This window comes from Mesoplodon mirus, assembly GCF_964341445.2.
Source record: "Mesoplodon mirus genome assembly, contig: HAP1_SCAFFOLD_993, whole genome shotgun sequence".
NCBI lineage: Eukaryota > Metazoa > Chordata > Mammalia > Artiodactyla > Ziphiidae > Mesoplodon > Mesoplodon mirus.
In genome coordinates, this window is record NW_028295057.1 from 68813 (window position 1) to 83196 (window position 14384).

The window sequence follows — 14384 nt, forward strand, 5'->3', positions numbered from 1 at the left end:
CTTTGTTTGCCCAGTAACACCGCTCCTCCAATCATCTCAAGCACTTGGCTGATTAATATTTCAATTCCAGTTGCTGCTCCTTTTCCCATTGCAGAAGGCGGCAGGGATATTCCCCTTCTTCCCTCTGTATTACAAACCCCATTACTAACCAAGCAGAAAGCACCGCGCAGTGTGGCCGAGGCTAATAATAGCCGGGCTGCTTACCTTCTCCGGAGGGATCGAATCAGCGCATGTCCCCGCGCCGGCTGCCCCGGGGCCGCAGTGCCGCCGCGCCGGGTCTGTGCTTGGTCAGTTCGGCCGGCCCCCACCCCACCTGCCAGCTGCAGCAGCTGCTCCCGCCGCTCCCGCCGCCGAGCTCCGGCCGCAGGAAGTCATCCCCCGCGCCGGGCCGGATCGCCACATTCCGCGCCAGCCGCGGGGGGAGAGGGGCCTCTCCCTGCTGCGGGGACCGGCTCCTGGAAACTGCGCTCAAAGATCGCTACCCTTCCCGGTTGTAGGGTTATTTTCTAGGAATGCTTTTACAGAAGAAGCGTCGCCGGCTGGTGGACCGAGAGAGAAGAGCCAGAGTGACTTTCTCTGCAGAGCGCCTTACCTCTGAGCGCTCCCCTGTCACTCCCGCGGCATGGACAGCTCCATTCCGCTGTGTGGGTTTTCCACCCTCTTCATCTTCCTTATCTGTATTGTTCATTTCGCTGAATTTGAGAGTGGGATTAGCTTTGAAGATATCATTCAAACACTCCGAAAATATTTTAAATTGGCGACTAGTTTTTCTAAGCCCCTGTAGCAAGCTCCACTTTCCCTCAACACACACACACACACACACACACACACACACACACACAGTTACTCGCACGTACACACCCAGCCAAACCACTCACAATTAGGAAAGCTGGGACCTCTCGCCCTCTTGCCTACGTAATGGAACAGGAAACTCCCAAAGGAGTGGGGAAGTAGGACCGGCTAGCGAAAGCACTCGAGGAAAGAGAGAGGGGTCGCCCCAAGATTTTGTTGCTGTTCAGTAGTGTCCTTAGTGGACAGATGTTCCCCCTCTAACCCCCTGGCCCCGCCCCAAGTGGAATGGCTGGTCTGGTGACCGCTGTAACATTTGGAAACAAAGAAGCTGAAGCCACATTAACAGGTGGCTGCATCTCTTTCTTTCCCGAAGGATTTATCAGAATTGGCTTTAGGAATAATATTAGCATATACGTATATAATAAACCCTTTCCTTCTCTCTTTAAATTGGCACCAGCTATTAACAGGTTTCTCTCTCTCTCTCATTTTCCTCCCTCCCTCCTTCCCTCCCTCCCTCTCCTAAGCTGACCAGATCATCAGTTTCCGGACTTAAGGGGGAAAAAAGGCCAAGGATGTGCTCTCTTTACAGCTGAACCAGGGCTTATTTTCCCGGTGTTCAGCCATTCCCAAGTAGAGAGGCTTTTTGACACTAGGGTTCTCTGTGAGTGAACTTCTCACATTCAGCTTGCTTTTGGAATTGCCCATCACTAGGTCCAGGCCAGTTTTATCCTTGGATTTGTCCAGCAACCTAAACAGTATAATTGCACAAGGCCAAGGCAGTACTTTTAATCTAGGAAGAGTTCCCAACTCTCTGTTTAGCAGTTCCCAGATTAGGAGGTAGTGTAGCAAACAGTTTCAACAAGGCTCGGTAAGAATTCTTGACCCTAGAATGCGGGCTTTTTAAAAGCTGGAACAACCTAATTCATCTCTCTGAGTTTCACTTTCATAAAATTAGACCTCACCAAAGAGCAGGGGATTCTTAATATGTATCAAAGTGTATGTGGAATCTGGATGGGAATATTACATCTTTAATTTCACTAACCTCTAGCTGCAATTTAGTATTTAGCATGTCCTTTAAATCTAAATGCAGACAACAAACCACAATAATATTAGGAGTACCTGTGACTATATCCCCAGCAGATACCACAGACAATTTCCTAAGGCAGTTTTTATAGTTATCTCAAAGTATCACTAGTCTGATGTTACAATCAAATCATCATTACCTTTTTTGTTTTATCTAATAGACTGTATCTATTTTAGAATGGTTTTAGATATACAGAAAAATTAAGGGGATAATACAGAGTTCTTATATATCTCATTCCCACTTTCCTCGATTATTGACACCGTACACTAGTGTGGTACCTTTTTTACAATTAACGAGCCAATATTAATACAATAATATTAACCAGAGTCTGTACTTTATTCAGATTTCCTTGGCTTTTGCCTAGTGTCCTTAATTCCATTTCAGGCTTCCATCCAGGACACCACATTACATTTAGTTATCAAGCCCCCTTAGGCTCCTCTGGGCTGTGGTAGTTTCTCAGGCTTTTCTTGTTTTTGATAACCTTGACAGTTTCTTTTTTAAATGTATTTATTTAATTTATTTATTTTTGGCTGTGTTGGGTGTTCGTTGCTGCGCGTGGGCTTTCTCTAGTTGCGGAAAACGGGGGCTACTCTTGGTTGCAGTGCGCAGGCCTCTCATTTCAGTGGCCTCTCTCGTTGTGGAGCACGGGCTGTAGGCGCGTGGGCCTCCGTAGTTGCAGCACATGGGCTCAGTAGTTGTGGCTCACGGTCTCTAGAGCGCAGGCTCAGTACTTGTGGCGCACGGGTTTAGTTGCTCCCTGGCATGTGGGATCTGCCCAGGCCAGGGCTCGAACCCGTGTCCCCTGCATTGGCAGGCGGACTCTCAACCACTGCGCCACCAGGGAAGCCCCAACCTTGACGGTTGTGAGGAGCAGTGATCAAGTGTTTTGTAGCATACCTCACTAATGTAAACTGTCCAATGCTTTTCTCATGGTAAGACTGGGATTATGGTTTATTGGGAGGACAACCAGATAAAGTGCCTTTTTTATAACATCTTATCAAGGGTACATGCTATCAACGTGATTTGCCTGTTGATGTTGACCTTGATAACCTGGCTGAGGTCGTGTCTCAGATTTCTCCACTGTAAAGTTACTCCTCCACCCCTTCCACACTACACTTGTTGGAAGGAAGTCACTATGTGAAGCACAAACCCAAAGAGTGGAGAGTTATGATCCACCTCCTTGAGGACAGAGTATGTACATAAAGTATTTGGAATTCTTCCACACAGATTTGTCTATTTTCCCCTAAACATTAATTTATTCAATTATTGATATTTATTTATATCAGTATAGACTCATGGATATCTATTTTATCCTTTGGGTTATAATCCAATACTACTTTATTTTGTTGTTTGAATTGTTCCAGCTTTGGCCATTGGGAGCGTTTGCTTCTGGCGCCTGTGCTCCTTTGACATACTCCCTTTGGGGTGTGTGAGTTTGTGTGTGTCTGTGTATCTGTGTTTAGCATGCATGTTTGTGTGTGTGTTTAACACTTCCTGACTTTCTGGTACCACAAGATGCTCCAGGCTCATTTTGTGTATGTCCTGCCCCAGTCCTAGAATCAGTCATTTCTCTGAGGAGCCCTGATTCCTTTTATTGGAGAGTAGTAATAGAAACCAAGATCTGGGCTCTAGATGTGCTGTTGCTAATGGGCTATTATTTGATTAGGCTCTCTTGACTGAGAGAACAAAGAAATATATATGTACACTAACCCATGTATATACACATATCAGTAAATATTTCTATATATAACTATCTATATCTATATTGAGCTGAGTGTATACTGATGTCTGCAACTATAATGCATTAACGCTGAGATTAGTTTAGCCTTCTCCTCTTGTTTATCTGTAAATTCATACTTCAATATTGAGAAATGTGGCTACCACCATCCACCATCTATTTATTTAATTGTTCAATTTCAGTACACATGTATCAGAGCTGTGAACCCATCTCCCCAACATCACTATTTTTAAGTATAGTAGTTAATAGAGTCTCTGTTGTATCTCGTTATTTAATGAGTTTAAATACCCATTCGTTTCTATATCACAAATTTGGTTTTTAAAATAGTCTAATGACTGCACTTAAAACATAGTAACTAGTTTCTTTTGAGATTCTATGTATTATATTTTATGAATTTAAAAGTGTTATTTTAAGACTCTTTAAATGGGCTACTCCATATTGTCAAAGGGATCCACAGTAAAAAGAAGGTTAGGACCCCAACCTCACAAAGATTATTGTCAGTTTATAATGAGATGATGTGAAATTGTCTGGTGCAAATGTTGGGAGCTCATGCTTGATAAGTGTTAGCTTTGTCCACTTGGGCAGGCTTCTTTCTCCTTTAAAGTTCTAAATACCTTGGAAGAGAGAACATGCTAAACCTTATGGTTAGTAATTTATAATGTAGTGGAAGGATTTGCTAGGTATCAGTGTTGGAGGTAAAGGTCCACATAAGGTTGACGGAGGATGAGTGATTCCACTGCAGAAGTTTGTACTTGATATAAATTAATATAAGTGCAAGCAATGTATTTTAAGTTCATTCTAGAGGAGTAGTTCAGAATAGCTTCACAGAGGAGAAGACCTGAGCTATCTTGGGAGATGTTTAAACAGATGAGGAGTGGAGCCGGAGTTGGGAAGGCAAAGGCAGTGTAGCCTTAGAATGCAAATGTTCACAGACATGATCTTGTGGCTTATTCACCATCCTTACCAACCTAATAAGGACACCTGCTGGTAGCTGCATCATCATCATCATCACCATCAACATCATCACCATCATGTTAATAAAGAAGGGATATATTTGCCAGGTAGTCAAACAAGCTCTTTGCACGTAGCACCTAGATGTTTTCTACGATCCGCCTTATGAGTTCAATCATTGTAATTATTCTCATTTTTCACATACAAAAATGAAGACTTAGAGAGATTAAGTAATTTGTTCAAATCTTGGTGTGTGCCCTCTCAACTCCATGCTCTTTACCTCTGTGCTTAACAGGCTAGGATGATTTGCCCATATTAAGGGCTCAAATATTGGTTGATAAGTATAATAATCTCATAAAAGGAAAAGTGAAGTAATCTACTTTGATGTTTATGATGCAGTTTGGTGAATGCACTTAAGTGCCAATAGATGAATAATAAAAGTTAGAAACACACAAACATAGAGAAGAAAAATTCATATGTGTATGTCTGCTGGGAACAAAAAATCCTCCTGAATGTCTAACTTCTTAGTAAATATCAGGATATCACATACACATCATTAGGCAGCACCAATGGAGGATCCTCTGTACCCTGCAAGAGGGCACTGTTATAGATGCACAGAAAGAAAATTCATATTTCCTGTACATTATAAATAAGGACATACTATGATCACTCTTTAAGAATGAAGTAATTTGAGTTTTTAAATTTTCCTTATCAATTGGTGTATATGAATCATGTTAGATGAAGAATTATTGGTTGATTGGACATTTTATGTTTTAATTCTTTACAGAAAACAGTAAACAAATCCTTTTAGGCTTAAAATATCACATTCAGCAAATGAGTTATTATACTGAAGAAAGTGATGAATTCAGTAAAGTGTCTGGAATCTAAAATAAGAAGTAATTGAAGGAACTGGGAATAGATGACATGAAGCAAGACCAGGAGAGAAGTAGGTGGTCGCTCTAAACTATTTTAGGAGTTGTCCTATGAAAAAGGGTTTAGACTGTCCCACACTGAAGATTTTAGACCAAGTAGACAGGTTTAGGTTGATAAAAGGATGAATATTTTGACAAGTAGAACCTTTCAACTATAAAATGGACCGACTGCATTTTAAACTCAAGAACTCCCTGTTACTGAAGCGCTTTAACAGAGGTTGAAGTTAAGCAGTTGGAAAAGTGAGAGCCTTTACAGTGAGAAAATTCTATGATTCTATGGTTTTCAACTCATAAATTTGTGTAGTTCATCCATTTTACTCATTGTATACACTTAAGTATATTGTTCCTTGAAATGGCCATTCAAAGTTGTTTCCTGTGCCACACACTATGAATGTTAGGGTTGGTCCTGTGTAAATCTTACCCCCATTGAATTAGTATTAACCCTAAACAAGCAGCTTTCTTACATAAGGAAACAAAAAAAGAGGTTCAGAAATGTCCAAACTAAGTTTTTATAAAACTGTGTTATCAAATCTAATTTATCAAAAAACTTCAAACAGGGGCTTCCCTGGTGGCGCAGTGGTTGAGAGTCCACCTGCTGATGCAGGGGACACGGGTTCGTGCCCCAGTCCGGGAAGATCCCACACGCCATGGAGCGGCTGGGCCCGTGAGCCACGGCCGCTGAGCCTGCGCCTCCAGAGCCTGTGCTCCACAACGGGAGAGGCCACAATGGTGAGAGGCCCGCGTACTGCAAAAAAATAAAAATAAAAGGAAGATGCAGACCTGTATGCTTCAGGATTTTCTCACCAAAGCCCCACACAATTTCTTTACTATTCCAGCCAAGTATGGCCTAGCCCTACCCTCATCCCTGTTTTTCTTGGTTTAGTAATAAAGAAAGAGATGGGAATAAAGAAGAGATATCAGGTAGAAAGATATAAAATAGTGGGGAAAATAATATAAGTGAAGTCAAGTACCACCATCATTTACTAGAAGTGAACTTTCAGCACCAGCATTAATATTTTTTCCTGTTATATCTGTAAATGATAATAACTAATATGTACATAACAATTTTCAATTTAAACAAATCTCATTTTTATAACTAACTACTTCGCAACAAGTAACATGCTAAGGCAGCATCAATAGATGAAAAACGGTAGTCCCTGGCCCCAAGGAATGTTGCCCAGGAGAACACAGATATATGTAAACAACACAATCACAATACAGTGTAGCGAGTGCAACAATCAGGCATGCAGAAGTGCAAGGGTAGCAAAAAGGAGCATGTGATCACAACACTAAAAAGAAGACTGCACAAAAGACATAATATGTAAACTGAGGTTTGAAAACTGAAGTGGGTTTCCCAGGTGCCCCATAGGGAGAAAGGAATTCTTGGAGGAGGGAAAAGCATAAATGAAGACAGTGAATTGTTCATATAATCCAGAAGTGAAGTAGGCAATGGCAGGAGAAATGATTGGACACAGGCGTCATGAATACTTGCATGTCTGCATTTTAGCAAGTCCATTCTAAAGGAAACTTTGAGGATCAACTCGGAGGTGGGGGGCTGCTGGGGGGACAGAACTAGTCATTGCTGCCAGAAACACGGGAACCACTTTCTACCAACCCACCAAAATAACGACTTCAAAGGCAACATGGTATCACAGAAAAGGTTTGTTTTTTTGTTTGTTTGTTTTTAGTTCATTAGGTCTCACTTAAAATTCTGATTCCACAATGCACTTGCTTTGGGATCTTGAACAACACTCATAAGCTCTGCAAGTTTCAGTGTAGTAAGTTTATGTGATTACCTTCATCTGTAATATCCCTGTGTTGCAATCTTAATGGAAACTCAAGTTCAGGTCAAAGACAAGTTTCTCTGTGACCTCTCCTCTGAATTGATTCAAAAGCCGTCTCGCCCGTCCTCATTTGGCTTCTCTTATGGAATCTCATAAAAACTTCTATGACCTCTTTCGGGTTTTTTGTTGTTGTTGTTGTCTGTTCGTTTGTTTGTTTTTTTAATTTAAGTATAGTTGATTTACAATGTTGTGTTACTTTCAGGTGTACAGCACAGTGATTCCTTTTTCACATTCTTTTCCCTTATAAGTTATTACAAAATATTGAGTAGAGTTCCCTGTGCCAATAAGGAGATCCTTGTTGTATCTATTCTATGCCTTATTTGAATGACCGTAGCACTCGTTGTCTGTATCATTTTTATGTCTCTGGTTGCTTTGTGACTGAAAATGAAAAATTTCTATTTGTTCATTCCCTGGCCCTTCCTTAAAAATGTGTTCATTTATGTATTTCATATTTATTGACTACATCTTAGACACCGTGTTAACTGCTGGTTCTAGATGTTAGTAAAATATAGACCTTCCTGCTCAAAAGGTCACAGTATTTGTGGGAAAACGAAAAAATGAACAACCTATATCTCAAAGAGCTTTGTACTTCCCAAAGAGAACACACCTAGTAGGTACAATAAATACATGTATCATACATAAATGTATAAATAGTTAATGGGATTAAAAACTAGAGATAACTGCTTTTCGATTCTGAGGAAATGATGATTATATTTCACCAGGAGCTCAATACCACTCTGAGAATGAGGGCTTAACCCCCGTCCTGACTCACTGCATTGCTTTTCTGTATAAAAATACACAAGTCTGTATATGCGCTCTAGAAAAAGGCTTATCTGGCATGAATTTCAGAGAGCAAGAAGAAAACTTCAAGAAGTTCAGAGAAGCATCCAGAAGCTCAGATGATTGGCACTAATACAACTTGCTTGACAGGAACATTGAGCTGTAAATCTCACAAAATTAGATGATCTTTGAAGAATTTCAAAACCTCCTGCTATTAATTGGAAATCCTAGAAGAACCGCTTCTTTTAAAGCATACCGATAATATGGTTTACAGCTTAATATTCAGAAGCCTATGTTTTGGCTAAGTGAGCTTCAGGAAAGAAGGAAACTTGTGGTTCAGTTCCATCTACTCTGCAACCTCTGGTCAAGACATCTACTTCTGTGCTCAGCCATCTTATCATCTGTAAAATGGAGGCAACTCTAAGAAAACATAGTTACAGAGATGTTGCACAGTTTCATGCGTCATTGTCTTCATTTGTTTCAGAAAACCAATAACATCTAAGCTACTACTGCAAAGAGTGCAATGTTACTTGGGGTCATCTAGTGCAGCTCTGTCAAAGTAAAGAAAAGGAAAGGGGCCTAGAATAACTATAATTTTCCCAACAGGACACTATTATTTTATTGTAAATCTGAGTCAAGAACCCTGATCTCTTTGATGTCATTCCATTGTTCTTTCGTTGGGTTCTGAACAACCCAGAGAAAGAAAGAGAAATAAAACTCCTATGTGCTGTGCCACTGGTACAGGACGTGGCAAGATTGGAATTGGAGCACTACATATTAACAGGTATTTGGGAAATTCTTCAAACTAATTAAGATATATACCAGGTCCATAAAAAACAGTATGTTTTCTCAAGATGATTCTGTGGAGTGAACAGAACTGGTAACTGAAGGTGTCTGTGTGCTGCAGTTCCAAACAGGATGGGTGAATGCTTGTTTTATGGCACCTTGAAGACTCCACCCCAGCATACACATTAAAATAAAATTAACATTTCAACTGGGTCATAGTTAATTCTGCATGCTCTTGTAAGTCAGCAAAATATTCCATATATCATTTAAGTTGTCACTCACTTTTTTTTTTTTTGCGTTACGCGGGCCTCTCACTGTTGTGGCCTCTCCTGTTGCGGAGCACAGGCTCTGGACGCGCAGGCTCAGCGGCCATGGCACACAGGCCTAGCCACTCCACGGCATGTGGGATCTTCCCGGACCGGGGCACGAACCCGTGTCCCCTACATCGGAAGGCGGACTCTCAACCACTGCGCCACCAGGGAAGCCCCATATCTGATTCTTGTATTAGGACTCTTCTAAATTTTATATACATTGGAAAATAACTCATGTCTTTCTAAGGTGTATATCTTTGATTATATTTTCTATTTTCATAAAGCTTCTTGTATTCTCAAAACATGTGTAAATAATGGCTTCATGTAACTAATCAATAATCAGCCATTTTTTCCAGATTTTCAAATGTGTTGGTATAAAGCTACCATAGTATTCTTTTGTAATTAAAAAAATTCACTCTGTTTTATAGCTAGTCCCATCTCTATCATATTTGGCAAATATTGCTTATTTTATTGGTCTTTGTAAAGAACAAGCTTTTGGTTTTACTTGTCATGTTTACTGCTTTTCTTCTCTATTTTTGACTTTTCTCTTGATTAATTTTGTCCTTCTACTCTTTGGGATTTACCTTGTTCTTTTCCTATGTCTACTGTCCATTTCCTGTAGCTTCAAGAGGCATTTTCAACAACTCAATGAGCTCTGCCAGCTGTGTCATGGCCACTTCATCATATGCCATTAAAACTTAATCTCATACACTGGGTGAAGACTCAGCAGTCTTATTTTGCTTTCAAAATTGTTCTATAGCCTTGGATCCTTCTTCTTCTCCTAAATTAGCACTATCATCAGGGAAAATTCTAGTGGGCCTAGAATTCTAGGCTTGCCTTTCCTGTAGTTTCATAATCAAAGAAAAAACATTTCCACCCTTTTTTTGATGTTGATCGAAAATTTAGCAACACTTCTTTGCACTGTATTCAAATCCCAAAATATAAGCAAGCCTTCATGCACACAGGCTCACTGAAATGTCATAACTTTAAACTATGTATGACCTTGAACAATGACCTTTCCAGATACTCCACACTCTTTCTAGGTGTTCAGACTTTTTCATTCCTACAACATCTTTTACATATGGTCGATTTGTGTCATAAGTTCTTCCTCACTCCCACTTCTGAGTATATATCCAAAGGAAACATCATCATGATTTGAAGAGATATCTGTACTCCCATGTTCATTTTAGCATTATGCACAAGAGCCAAGGTATGGAAACAACCTAAGTGTCCACAGTAGATTAATGGATAAAGGAAATATGGTATATATATACAATAGAATATTATTCAACCTTAGAAAAGAAGAAAATCCTATCATTTAAGTCAACATGTAGAAAACTGGAGGACACAATGCTAAGTGAAATAAGACAAAGACAAATAGTGCATGATGTCACTTATATGTGGACTCTAAAAAATAATGAAATAAATCAACTCTTCCCTCTGTGGACATTTTCCTCAGCAGAATCTAGCAGCCTCTACTATGAGTCTTATCTTTTTTTTTTATTGTTGTACCAGATCACAACCCCAGGGAACCTATGTATTTACCGATGTATATCTACATTATAGTTTACCATTGTTATTTTTCTTTGTAATTCATTCCTTCCACTTCTGGCATCAGAACCTCATTTTTACTTTGGAGAAGTCCTTGTGATTCAGGTAGGCTGTGTGTCTCCTCCCTAGGCTGTGTGACTTGGGGCTGGCTAGACACAGTGTTTTACATATACTCTATATGTCTTAAGTACTTATTTCTCTGGTTTCCATCATTTTCCCTCCAAATTTTTGTGTACTTATTTTTTAATTGACATTTGTAATCCTTTCTTTTGTTTGACTAAGGTACTGTTCAACTGATCTTCTGAGTGCTTAATTTCAGCTTTTTTAATTCTAGAAGTTTCTTTTGGTTGCATTTCACAGATAATTTTTGCTTAAATTGTACATGTTGCCCTTCTTTTAATACATTAATCATAATTTTCAATAATAATTTCATTGAGATATAATTTACTTTCCATATTATTTAAAGTGTACAATTTCATGTGTTATGCATCTACCACCACAATCAATTTTAGAACTTTCATCCACCCCCCAAAAGAAAAAGAATCTATTATAGGTCACTCACTCCCCTATTTCTCCAAACCCTAGGCAGCCACTAATCTGTCTCTACAGATTTGTCTAGACTGGACATTGCATACAAATGGAATCATACAATTACTTAGCATGTTTTCAAGTTTCATCCATGTTGTAGCATGCATCAGTACTTGATGTCTTTTTATGGCTGAATAATATTCCATGGTGTGGATATTACTATGTTTCATTTATCCATTCACAGTAAATGGCCATTTGGGTTATTTCCACTTTGGGGCTCTTATGAATAATGCTGCTGTGGTTGGATTTACGTGCAAGTTTTGTATGCAGGTCTAGATTTGTTTTTTCAGTTAACAGACTGTTTCGGAGCAGTTTCTGGTTTACAGAAAAATTAAGCAGAAAGGACAGAGTTCTCATACCTCCTTACCTCTCTAGCCAGTTTCCCCTATTATTAACATCTTACATTAGCGTAATACATTTGTTATAGTTAATGAACCCATATTGATACATTATTACTAACTAATGTCCATGGTTTACTTTAGACTTCACTCTTTGTTTTGTACATTATATGATTTTTTGACAAATGTGCAATAACCTGTATCCACCATTACAGAACCATACACAGGAGTTTCTTTGCCTTTAAAATTCTGCGCTTCACCCATCCTTTTCTCCCTCCCCACAACCTCTGGCAACCACTGATCTTTTGACTGTCTCCACACTTTGGCCTTTTCCTAAAGCTCATATAGCTGCAATCATATAATATGCATGTAGCCTTTGCAGATTGGCTTTTTTTTCACTTAGCAATATGCATTTAAGCTTCTTTCATGTCTTTTCATGGCTTTATAGCCTCTTCTCTTTATTGCTCAATGCTATTCCTTTGTACCAATATACCATGGTTTGTTTATCCATTCCCCTATTGGAAAACATTTGGTTGATTTCAAGTTTTGGCAATTATGAAAGAAACTGCTATAAATATCCATGTGCAGGTTTTATGCGGACATAACTTTTCAGTTCCTATGGGTAAATACCAAAGAGCATGATTACTCAATCACTGTATTGTAAAAGTATGTTTAGTTTTATAAGAAACTGCCAAGTATCCTGCTAGCAACAAATGAGAATTTCAGTTGTTCTGCATCGTCAACAACTTTGGTATTTCAGTATTTGGATTTTAGCCATTTGAATAGGTGTATAGTGGTATCTCATTATTGTTCTAATTTAAAATTCCCTGATGACATGGAATGTGTAGCATCTTTTCATATGCATATTTGCCATGTGTCTATTTTCTTTGTTTAATCATAGTTGTTTTGTTTTTTAACCAAAGCCTACTAACTCTTGTCCTCCTTTTCTATTTATATTGTCTTTTTTCTTTCTTTCTTTTATTTTTTTTTTGAGCTTTTGATCATTTAGTCTTTTTCCTGGTATGTCCAATTATTTTTTCTATTAAAATTGGGCTTAACTTATTTTAGGAAACTATAAAGATACCTCCACATTCTGGACGTTGTTATTGTTCTCTTGAAAAGATTTCCTTTTGCCCATGGCAGACAGTTACTGTAGGGACTGGAAACCTTAGTCCATTCTCAGTTTGAGCTCATTGAAAGCTGTTTTTCAGTCTGTGTGAAGGGTGCTCTATTTCTGTCTTGTCCTTCCTCTACAGGTGTTGGTTGCCCTTTGGGATTACCATGTGAAAGTTTGTATTCTCCCTATTCCCAACTACACTGGTATTTGTTAGGCTTTAAATGTAATGGTTCCCCCAGCCCCGTGAGACTACGAATACGTGTAGCTTGTCATTCCATTAGTTGTTGCCTTTAGCTTGAGCTCTTGCCGTTTGGCTTCTGTGGTTACAGTCTTTTGAACTCCTTGGCTTTTCAGCTCCTAGGCTGTATGAGTTGAATCAGCAAATGCCCCAAGGAGAAAAGCTGCACCAAATGTCAAGCTTGTGTCTGTGTTTCCCTTCTCTCCAGAACTTGGCCCACATGTCTTGGTGTCTCTCAAACATTCGGATGCTGGTGAACAGATGTTTTCTTACTTTATCCAAGTTTTCTAAAATTTCCTTAGACTTCCCCTGATCTTATGTTATTATTGAAGTATCATCTCAATTATCCTTAGGAAGAAAGTTTACAATTTTATATTTTATTTTTTTATTTTCTATATTACCTCAGTTTCTGTAGAGACCTTTTACCTGATAGTTCAGTCTAGTTCCTGTGTTACCAGTAAGATGGAGATAGGTGGAGGCTAAGAATATTGGGGGAAAATCACTGCTGAATGATATGTCTCATTCTTTTTGTTTTTCCTCTCCTTATTTACTCTGGCAGCCTACATTTGTCCTTCTTGATTTGACCCAGTTGCCCAAATAAGCAACCCACTCTGGCAAAGACCTGACTTTACTCTCATAAATGTCTGCATGTTAGGATAAGCTAGATGATGAACACCATGCCAAAGTTCTTTGTGTGACCAGTCAGAATGGCCATCATCAAAAAATTTACAAACAACAAATGCTGGAGAGGCTGTGGAGAAAAGGGAACCCTCTTGCACTGCTGGTGGGAATGTACATTGATACAGCCACTATGGAGTACAGTATGGAGGTTCCCTAAAAAACTAAAAATAGAATTAATGTACGACCCAGCAATCCCACTACTGGGCATATACCCTAATAAAAACGTAATTAGAAGAGACATGTACCACCATGTTCATTGCGGCAGTATTTACAATCGCCAGGACATGGAAACAACCTAAGTGTCCATCGACAGATGAATGATAAAGATGTGGCACATATATACAATGGAATATTACTCAGCCATAAAAAGAAATGAAATTGAGTTATTTGCAGTGAGGTGGATGGACCTAGACTATCATACAGAGTGAAGTAAGTCAGAAAGAGAAAAACAAATATCGTATGCGAACACAGATATATGGAATCTAAAAAAAAAATTCTTCTGAAGAACCTAGGGGCAGGACTGGAATAAAGACGCAGACATAGAGAATGGACTTGAGGACATGGGGAGGGGAAAGGGTAAGTTGGGATGAAGTAACAGAGTGGCTTGGACATATATACACTCCCAAATGTAAAATAGATACTAGTGGGAAGCA

General features: G+C 39.3%; 1 pseudogene across 1 annotated transcript in view; it reads left to right on the top strand.

Moving 5' to 3' along the window:
* Nucleotides 1-230: 230 nt before the first annotated feature.
* The window catches only part of LOC309797796 (ferritin light chain-like), a 44919-nt pseudogene continuing 30765 nt past the window's right edge, over nucleotides 231-14384 (top strand). The window contains exon 1 of the transcript in view: nucleotides 231-370. The product of the transcript in view is annotated as a ferritin light chain-like (transcript). The remainder of the gene's footprint in view (nucleotides 371-14384) is intronic.